Source organism: Amblyomma maculatum, chromosome 6 (genome assembly GCF_055883805.1).
Source record: "Amblyomma maculatum isolate TAMU_Amacu chromosome 6, ASM5588380v1, whole genome shotgun sequence".
Taxonomy (NCBI): Eukaryota; Metazoa; Arthropoda; class Arachnida; order Ixodida; family Ixodidae; genus Amblyomma; species Amblyomma maculatum.
In genome coordinates this window covers 166046506-166057171 of record NC_139349.1, presented here as the reverse complement: position 1 = coordinate 166057171, position 10666 = coordinate 166046506, and the positions used below count along the sequence as shown (strand labels likewise).

The window sequence follows — 10666 nt, the reverse complement described above, 5'->3', positions numbered from 1 at the left end:
AATAGGATTGCCTACACTCCAATGATGCAAAGCCAGTGGAAAAGCCTGGGTGGGCGATGTTAGGCAGCTGATGAGCCTAGCTGGATAGCAGTTATTAAAAACCAGTGAGGAAGCTTGGTTATAGGTATTGGATAGCCAGTGAGAGTGGCTGGATGTACGTTATATAGGAGCCAGTGGGTATGCTTGGGTGGAAGATATTGGATAGCCGCTGAGTGAGGCTGCATGCAAATAAGTAACCTAGTCTGCCATTGGTGGCCATTGTAGGAAAGCCAGTCTAGTAGCATGGATTAAATCTTGGCACGGGCAGCGCTCTAATTAAACACCATTATTGGCGCCAATAGTGGGGCCGGTTTCCCCCAATATTGCGCTGATGGCGGTCCATTGACGGCGTGCTACTTGGGTAGTGCGCAGCTTGCAGTAGGGATCCTCGTTCCAGTTCATCGCGCTCTGCCAGGGGAGCGCTGTGCTACGGGTGTCTGCGCCAGGGACACTTCGCGGCTGTCTGCTCACGGACACACTGGACCACGGAACCCGAAGTACGGTATTTGGAGGTAGGCCCGCACAGCTTGTTTTGTGGGTCGTGGAGCAGCGCTAGCTGTCTACCCGGAGGGCGCAGATGGCGCTGCCTCGGGAGCGCTGTGTGATACCTGGGTAGGCGCCAATGAATGTTGTGTCGCCGCGCCATGCTCTGTTACACAACACTAGGAACGATTTTCTGGCAATGGAAGTCTCTTCCCTTCTTTCCCGTAAGTTATATGTTCTGTAAATTTCAGAGTAATTACTTCCTTTTCTTTTTTCCATGCTGGGCATGACCGCGAGTAGGAAGCGTGATTTCCTTGACAGTTGGTACAAAGGTGTGGTTCAACATCACAGTTATCTGTAGGATGCTTGTGTGAAGCACATTCGGCACATTTGAGTTTGCCCCGGCAGCTCTGCGAGCTATAGACGTACCGTTGGCAGTTATGGCATCTCTGGGGGCTCAGGATTTAGGGCCTACTTCGTGTACCCCGTAATCCTGAACCCCCAGGATCCAAATATCTTGCTTCGACAGATTATGGGACAGTGCTTGCAGCAAAGGTGAGTACAATATGCTTTGTTTGTATCTCTTTGTTGTCTCCTCTGATCTTTATCCAATAAATGTCTGTGAGATTTTCTTCTTTAAAGCCTTCAAGAAGTTCTTGTTCACTCACATACCTAAGACATCATCAGAGATGATTCCTCGGACAGCAGTTAGTGATCGGTGCGGGCTAATTACTATTTCTCCAAACGATTTGACTGCACTTAGCCTTTGATGCTGATGACTGTAGAATAATTCTAGCACCAGGTCACCGTTGCCAAGTTTCTTTATCTTATAGCCGTGGCCTATGGCCTCAGTCAACATTCATGAAATGACAAATGGGGACACAAGTCATGCAGTTATTTCCTCATGGTCACTGTGGACCAACGTGAAAAAGAGGAAAGTTGTTTAAGTTCTTTGAAAAAAAAAAAACACGGCGGTCTCAGTGTGCCCCCTTTTAAACGGAGGTCGATCAGGAATGAGAGGTTTAGAAGCCATAAAATGGGTTTTTTTGCTCGGCCAGGGTGGCGGCCATACACCGCGGAGCCCAGAAAGGGAACGCGACAAGAGCTTGCAAGAAGGTCCTGCCTACAGGTTAACCAGGTTAGGAAGGTTAACCACCACTGCCTGGAACTAGGAAGAAACGAAGAAGACAGAAAACCGGACAGTTGTAAGAAAGAAAATGGGAAAGCAAAAGATGGAGGGGAGAATAGCCAAAGGTGACTGCCGATCTCCCACGGGTCGGACAGCCCGGAGGCGCAGTCTATGGGAAGCGTGGGCCGAAGTGGTATGTTGCCTTCACCGAGAGGCCTTAAATGTCCAAACACCCTGCATCGGCTCAACCATCAGAATCCCCTTTCTCCCGACACGGCGATGCCTTGCACGGCTAACCATGGGTGCTCGGGATCCGTGGTGCAGCACAGTACATACAAACTTAACAGGTGTCCCCTGCGGGGGCCACCATTCTGCCTACGACGTCTGTTGACAGCAACGCTCCGAAGTTTGTGCCTAGCAGCTCATGGCAGTATCACCGGGAGCTGCGTTCGTTCAAGGGCTCATCCAGCGAAAACATGGATGAGTGGCTCACTCACTACCAGCGGGTGAGCTTTTGCAAAAAGTGGGCCTCTTTCTCCAGCTAGCTTAGTCTTCGCGCTTAACGACACAGTCCTAACGTGGTACGACAACCACACGGACACTTTCACCACCTAGAACCGCTTTGTAGAAGAGATAAAAAGTTCTTTGGGGAATCTGACACGAAGAAGAATCGAGCTGAACAAGCGCTCTCTCAAAGAGCTCAGCTTCCTGAGAAAATATGCACAAAGTATATCAAGAAAATTTTGAAGCTGTGCAAGCTTGTCTCTGCTCGCATGACATAAGAGGACAAAGTTGGCTATCTGCTTAAAGGGTCTGCTGAAGATATCTATAGGTTCCGAATCGACAAATAAAGCCTTGACTAATTGGATGACGGGATCCAGCATTGCCGCATGTTCGTGACGCTTAAAATGCGTCAAATAGATGATAAGTTCGAACGTTTGGCTGGCATGACGTCGGTGGCCGCTCTTGACGCTGCTGACATAACGTCATCTGACTATCTGGCCTCCACGATTCGTCAGATCGTTTTCGAACAACTAGGTGAGTAGCTAGAACTATCTTGGGGCTCCTCAGCGCTGCCCCCATCGCACCCGCTGCGTCCGCCTCCTACAACCGCCTTTAATGCAGCGAACTATGTTAATTCAGTGCACTTCGATGATTATCTGGGACCGCAGCAGCCGCGGCAGAGCGACATACTTAGGACACCTCAAGGCAACGGGCCCGCTACTACCAGCTGACACATAGCCTGTATGACAACAGTCGACGGGATGCTCTCAGTTGCGACTAACTTGCCCGCGCCACCTTTTCCTCCACCTCCTGTGTGCTATCGCGGCGGCCAACCTTGCCCCATCTCAAAATCATGTTCTCGTCGCCAAGCATCACATTACGGCTACGGCTCCATGAACTACCCTGAGCAGCAGAATAATAATCCTGGCTCTTCTCGTCTTTCACGCTGCCCTATGATTCCGAGAACCCATGGCAAGTACCTTTGCGGGATTTTTGAACAGCATTCAACAGAAGCAGGACACCACCCCCAGCTTCCCCTTCCCGCCATTCTCCATCACTCCGGCGGCGCTCACCACCTCCGAAAAACTAGTCGGCGAGACCGATGGTGGTGAGGTCTCTGGACGTTCGCTACTAGAAGAGATACCCCCGCCTGTGCTGATGTTACAGAACAAAGTCCACGTTTAAGTTGATGGTGTACCTGTGATGGCTTTAGTGGATACCGGCCCGGGCCACCGCGGGATAGGTCTATTTGGAGAAATTCTTGGTCAGAAGGGTTAGACACTGAACAATAAATAAGACAATAATCGGCAAATAAAAGGATATGCCAAGATAAATGCTTGGGTAAATCGGTATATGTACGAGGAATAACAAAAGGCCGAGGTTGGAGCACTGCGGCACAAACCGGAAGTGACTGGAAGCGGGTTCTAAAGTTGGCTGTTGATGACGACCGATTGAGAGCAATGCAAAAGGAATAGTCTTCAACCCTTCAATTATGTTTGGATCTAGGCTGAATTGAGAAAGTTTTCGAAGCAAGCGTTGCTGAGGTACTTTGTCGAATGCCTTAGTAAAGTCAAGGTTAATGCATGGCGTCAGTTTCTAGGTTAATATCAAGGTTGGTGCGAATATCGTGAAGAAAATGGCTGTTGAGCTTCGCAGAAAGCCCTTACGAAATCCATTGTCAATAAAAACATCACGAATAGCAAGACAAGACAAGATATAAGGAAGATACAGGACAAGCGCTTGTCCTGTAGCTTCCTTATATCTTGTCTTGTGTCTTGCTGTTAGCACTGTTTTTATTGACAATGGGTGTTTACCAACTCGCCCAACAACGTATCTTGGTAACCCTTACGAAGCCATGCTGTAAGGTATGGAAAATTATTAGAACCTAAGAACTGCCTGATTTTGGTGCAAAAGGACATTTTCAATGAGTTTGTCGGGTGCACGTGTTAATGAAATGAGACGATAGGTAAGATGTGAATATGCAGCGCCCGTTTTGTGGAAGGGAGCCACCTTCCCCACTCTCCAATAGTCTGGTATGGTTCCTTCTGAGACTGCTTGCGGAAACAGTAAGCAAAAGATAATTTGACAGGGTAGTTTGTTGTTCTTGAAGATTTTTGAGTGATATCGTCTCTGCCAGTGGCAGATGAATTCTTAATTTTATGAATGACGTGTGTGCTGAACGTAATTGCTTCTGTGGCTGTAGTAATAAAAAGTGGTAATGTAAAACGTGCTGTTACAGTTTCTTCAGTAAAAACGGATGAAATGTAAATGTGTTCACACATTCTATATCGGTCGGGGTTGCATCAGCATTGCTTGTGATGGTTACAGCGCGTGTTTCCTTCGGGTTTATCATTTTCCAGGACTTCCTAGTGTTGGCTCCTATCATTTTTGACAGATCTATTTCATAAATGAACGCTTAGCATTTTTAACTTCGGTCAAGTATGTCTGTACAGCTTTGTAGCATTCTTCCCACGCGTGTGGGCTTGCTTTGCGCTTTGCTATAAGAAATGCGTTTTTTTTTTGTTTTCTTGTCTTTCTAGGGTTGTTTTTTTTTTTGAACCAGGGTTATTGATTGTTTTTTCGAAAACTGCGCGTTGGGGTATATTTAACGGTTAGGTCTGATATTGTATGTTTGAATGGCGTCTAGTTTTTGTTTACATTTCTACTATAGAAAAAGGTTTGAAATACTCAGAAGTTGGTTATTTCATTGCTAGTTTTCTTGTAGTTCTTCTTATCTTGAGCCTTGTAGTTTCCTCCAACGTTTGCCTTATTTCAGGTAAGAAGTTAAAAGTGGCATGAATTACTTTATGTTTGCTGGTTTCTCGGAGGCATGTGATAAATTCTAGGTTGTCTGGATGGGTAGTCAGTATGAGGTCCAGACTATTAGCTTTTTCCCCTGCGACAGGAGTCGGCTGAAATATTATTTGTGTAAGAATACAATTAACGCAAACGTCTACTACGCATTCCTGCATTTCTTACTAATTGACAATGGGCTGAGGTTGATTGTTCGAGTCCATATAGTTGTAGTTGAGATCCTCAAGAAGTAGAATGTGTGCTTTAGGGAGCTTTGAAACTAAATTATTTAGGACATCGTGAAGTTTGCTAGGAAAGCCGGGGCTGTTGCGAGGTGGCTTAAAACACACGCCAATTAGTAGCATTATTGGTGTAGCTTGGCCCTTGAACCATATTATTTCTTCGTCTGACTGGACGCTGGTGGCGGAGCAAGACAACTGCTCAGTGACGGCGATAACGACATCTCCCCCACGACCATCCCTGCGGTCGGAGCGAAAAAGACAAAAATTGGGCAGGATGAACAGACTTTCCGAGTGACTGAAGTCATTCAACCATGTTTCGGATACTAGACTACCTCATCATTCTTCAAGAGTTTACACGATATGACCTTTCAGGAGGATGCTGCGAATGTTAGTATATATAACTGATAAGGGAACATTGACAGAAGGTGTAGAAGACCGATGTTTCGATTAGAGGTAGGAATTGGTTGATTGTTACTGTATTGTTTACAGACTAATTTCATCAACAACGTAACGTTTTGGGCCAATCTGCAGTGTCTTGGACCTCAGAGAAAAAGACACAGACTTCGCCTTAGCAAAGGCGACCAGATGTTTACGGAAATTGTGAACACGGCGTGAAAAATCTACACCTATGCTGCAGTCTATCTTTGAATTTCGGACCTTCAAAAAGAACCAATTCGTTAGTTTTGAAAGATGTATTCTCTACGATGATAGCGCGTTGCCGATCTCAAGAGAGCCATTCGAGGCGGTGGACACGTTTGATTTCATTTGGACTTAACTAAATGCCAAGGTAATCAGCGCAGTGGCGAATAATTGGGTCTTCAGATTGTGAAATGGTTTAGGATTGGTTAGTGTCAGGTAAGCCACAGAATATTAAGTCGCTTCGTCGCGAGCGATATTCGGCATCATCAAGACAAGCCCTCAGCACACCAACTAGTCGAGCTGTTTTTTTGGAGTGGTTTGAATTGTATCGAGATCAGTTCTGAGTGCAGGCAGATTTTTACAGTCAGCTTCCAAAGCGCTGAGACGCATGATCAGACTCGGTCTGGCCAGCAGACATCTTTTTCAGTTCACCAAGGATAGCGCCAAACTTATTGGGGCCAGGGTTTCTCGCGGTATCACCGCAAGCAGTAAAAGCGATCGAAAAACATGAAGCACTCGACACTGACAACAAAGCAACACTGAGGGCTCGGAAGCTGTACCAAAGAATAGTTACTGCCTTTCTTCGAAAATTGGCTTTGACAGTTACCAACCTGCAAGTTGAAGTCCAGCGAATTCGATGACTGTTGTGGCACAAGCACCACAGAGTGCCATAAGTATTCGCTGCTCCTTTACAGCCATGTCTGGTTGCAGACGATATTGCCTTCCAACCGAGACTGAGGCTCCATTTCACTTCAACTTGTGACACGGAAAATGGGATGTTGGAGGCCGCCGCGTAGTGTTCCTTCTTCAGCTGAGCCGCTCAAGGATGCCTGCCCCATCGCCGTCGGCTAGGGAGCACAGAAGACCGCAGGGGGCGTGATGCAGATGATCATGGACGCGAAAGACCGCATATTGAAGACGAGCAGATGAGATAAATGTGTTGTGGCACAGTCACCTAAATTGTATTTCACGTTGTGACCCCGTCGGGGTGGCGCAGGGGTTACGGCGTTCGACTACTGTTCCCACGATTGCGGGATCGAATCCAGACCTCGGCGGCCCCTTTTCTGTGAAGGCGAAACGCCAGCAGCCCGTGAGTTATGCGATGTCAGTGCATGGTAAAAAATCCCAGCCTGAGTAGCTTTGGGACGTTAAACTCCACAAAACAAAGCACAATGTTCTGCTTTAGCTCAGAAACGTTTGCTGGTGAGAATGTGTGAGATATCACAGAGGAAAAAATAGGATTTGCGGAGTAGGAAATTGCATCTACACGGACCAGGATCCTCAAGTGGAACTGCAGACGGAAACCACTACTCCTCTTTCATCATTACCTAATAGGCGTAGTTTAACAGCGACTCCCTTCCCATATTTTATTTGACAGAAGAGGGACAATAATTCAAATGTGTTGCTACTTTACGATAACAACATCGAGAGGGTTTGTATGATTTAAAAGCTGGAGCTTGTCACATATAATAGGAAGTTTGAAATAGAAGTACGAATTAATGAAATTTGGAGAAGACGACGTGAATGACGATAAGCATGACGTGTATGAACCCATGAACAAAGAAATATTCGGTAAGGTTGTTACAGATGAATGGCGGAGAAGAGAAGGCGAGGACGACGACGACATGGAGCACGTGTTCCAACGCGAAGCTTATAAAAGCGTGAAAGATAGCGCGGAACTGGGGGAAAAGAAAAGAGACGTGGATTTTTTGGCGGGTCAGGGCCACATTGGTTCTAAAGAGAGCAACGCCGGCTGCACCAGTGATATCGAGTTCTGAGGCGTCGCACAGGTAGCTTCCTGCAGTTTCTGAGCCTGTTCCGGGGAGTAAACGGCTACCGCAACTACCTGCTGCGGCCAGGGGTACCTCCCGTGCTTTTACCACCCATCCGGGTGGTGCTCACAACGCCAACATTGCCCGAATTGCCTCAACGGGCACTTGAACCGGGAGCGCGTACAGCGCCGCCAACTACGCCTGCCTGAGAGCTTCGAACGCCACCTCGGCGCCGCTACCTGGATGCCACTGACTGGACCAATGCAACGATTAATCAGCACCGAACCGTGAGCATGAACTCCGAACGCTAGTAGGCTTTGTTACCTGGTCGTGAGTATTGGTAGTCTTTGTGCTTTGTTCTGGTTTTGTCAGTTTTCCGTGCTAGTGTTTGCGTCGCGTAGGGTGTATTAAATGTGCATCTGTATGGTTACACCTGTCTCCTAGTCCATTCTTTCCGCCCTCGTGCCCTCCGAGGATCCGTGACAGAGTGGCGAGCCTAACAGCATTCCTTTCCTTTTTTTTGCTTCTTGGCTTGTCTCGGATATTAAGGCGAAAGCCTTTATTGCCTCATGCTGTAGTGGACAAAATGTGTCCCGCATTTGCGGCGGCTCTGATTGGCCAAGGCGGGATGACATCATAGACGTCTCGACCAATTACCGAGCACCACCACAGTATGCGCGAATGCCATATGCCAATCGATGATCAATTGCTGATTAATGACTAATTAATTGAATAATGAATGACTAATTATTGGATAATTATGCAATTCATTATTTACTAATGATGTCTAATCAATCAAGCAAATCAAGTACCTGCCTAGTGACAAATAATTAATTAATACATCATTATTTCTTAATTACTAATCAGTGCCAGTTGCGTAGCAGAATGCGGCACTCAAGCTTTCGCCTTTCACTAATTTAGTCGCTAAAGTCTCTCGTAATTGTTTCCGATCTATCGACTGTAGTCTGTAGGGATTTAGCAAGAAGGTTAGAACTGGCTCTCAAGCTAAATCAAAACAAGAAAGAGGAGATCCGTCGCTATGACGAGGCGGCAAGGAGACAGAGAGAGGAAATGGTGCAAGCATGCTCAGACACTCGCAAGGCAGAAAAGCGGGAGGCTAAAGAGCTCGCGAAACAGAAGGAGTTTCTTTTGTGGAAACATGCGCATGTGGCGGGAGGATATGAGGGCATCACTGGCGATGATCAGCGGTCCTTAGCGGATATAGAATCTCCTAGACCGGCCAGAGTTTGTCCAAGAAAGCTGATGGCTCATTTTGATGACAAAAGAGATGATTTTGACGCATATCTACAACGATTCAACTGGATAGCTTTGTGGTAAGGCTCGGAGCGCAGTGAATGGGCCATTGCGTTGAGCATGTGTATAGTCGGGGAGGCACTATATAAACGTGTTCGGGAGGATGCGTGCTGCTGATTCCATGGACTACGAGAAAGTCAAGAAGGCATTCCTTCAATTATTCAGGCTTACGGCAGAGGGGTTCCGCGAGAAATTTCGGACCACAAAACCTGAGGATTCTGAAACCACTAAGCAGCTTTCCTGCAGGCTGGTTAGGTATTTCGACAGATGGCTTGATATGTCAAACACAGAAAAGTGTTTTGAAGGGGTAAATGACAAGCTGGTGGCATAGCAGATTTATTATGTTTCAGTCCAAAGCTAGCGCTATCCCTGAAAGAAAGTTATGTTGATTGGAAGAATTTGCCGACACTGCACACTGATGCCTCGAGACTCAAGTGTTGAGAGATGTGAATGAGGCAAAGGAATAACTCAAAAGGTGCTAGAGACAGATGCGACAAAACCAGATCCTATTCCGGTGCATCTAAGGCGCTAATAAGGTGTTTCCTTTGTGGCAAGGTGGACACGTGCAGTTGAAGGTCGGACTATTAGTGTTGCCCAAAAGATACAAGTTCTGCGTCAAGGTTGGTTGTGAGAGGAGATGACAGGAGATGGCAGGACCGAGCTCCATGCGTGGTCGACTCTCGGGTAGAACTTGTCACACCACCTGAAGTTCCACAGCTAAAAGGAGAGCAAACGCCACTTGAAAATGTGGCAGTGAGTGGAACACTCAAGGCAAAAGCAACACTGCCAGTGGTGGTTGTGAAAATAGCGGGCCGTCCTATATTGGTGCTCAGAGACAGCGAAGCCAACATAGTTTTGTTTACAGCAAGCCTGGTGAAGGACGAGGGCCTTACAGGGGAAGCGTCGGCCGTCACTCTTGTAGGTAGCACAGTCAGGTGCCTTACTGAAGCCAGGATTATAGTGTCCACACTATACTGGACAAGCAATTGCGAAATACGTAGAACCATCAATATACGATCTCATCTTGGAAAACATTACGGGTGCAGGAAGTGTCGAGGACCCCGATGCCGAGTGGGGGATGTTCGATGTTGAGAAAAACCAAAAAGAGGAAAGGCCCATGACAGCTCCGGCGGGTGATGGTGAACTCAATTGCTCGTTGACAGTGCAAACAAGAGCTCAAATGACAGCCCAGGCAACGCAGCGACCGCTCTCTGCTCCCGTTACGAATATCTGAGCGTAACGCTGGGCAAAATTGCAATTAGGCAAAGAGAAGACCCGAGCTCGAAAGCCTGCTTCGAAAGAATATGGTAAAATGTGAAAACAAAAAGGAGTCATACGTCATTCGAATATCAATGGGTAAACGGTCTTCTGCACAGGGAATACATATTTACCTCGGGAAGGCGTGTCTAACAGCTTGTGTTACCAAACGATATGCGACAGACAGTGTTGTGCTTAGAACATGACGCCATTATGGTTGGACGCCAAGGTGTTCACAAAACGGTGTCTAGAATTACTGAGGAAGGTCTTCTGGCCAGGTGCCCAGAGCGATGTTAAACGCTTTGGTCGCTCGTGTGACGTGCGCCAGCGCGCAGTGCCAAAGGGAAGAGTTGGTCCCGTACCCCTGGGCGAGATGCAAGCCATCGACCTACTGTTTGAAAGAGTGGATATTGACATTTTGGGTCCAACCTCGGCAGTATCCTCCAGAGGGTAATAGAAATATGATTACCCTGTTCTATGTGGCCACTCCTTAT

General features: G+C 47.1%; 1 pseudogene; it reads left to right on the top strand.

Moving 5' to 3' along the window:
• Positions 1 to 3124: 3124 nt before the first annotated feature.
• Positions 3125 to 10149, top strand: LOC146187344 (uncharacterized; annotated as a pseudogene).
• The last annotated feature ends 517 nt before the right edge of the window (positions 10150 to 10666 follow it).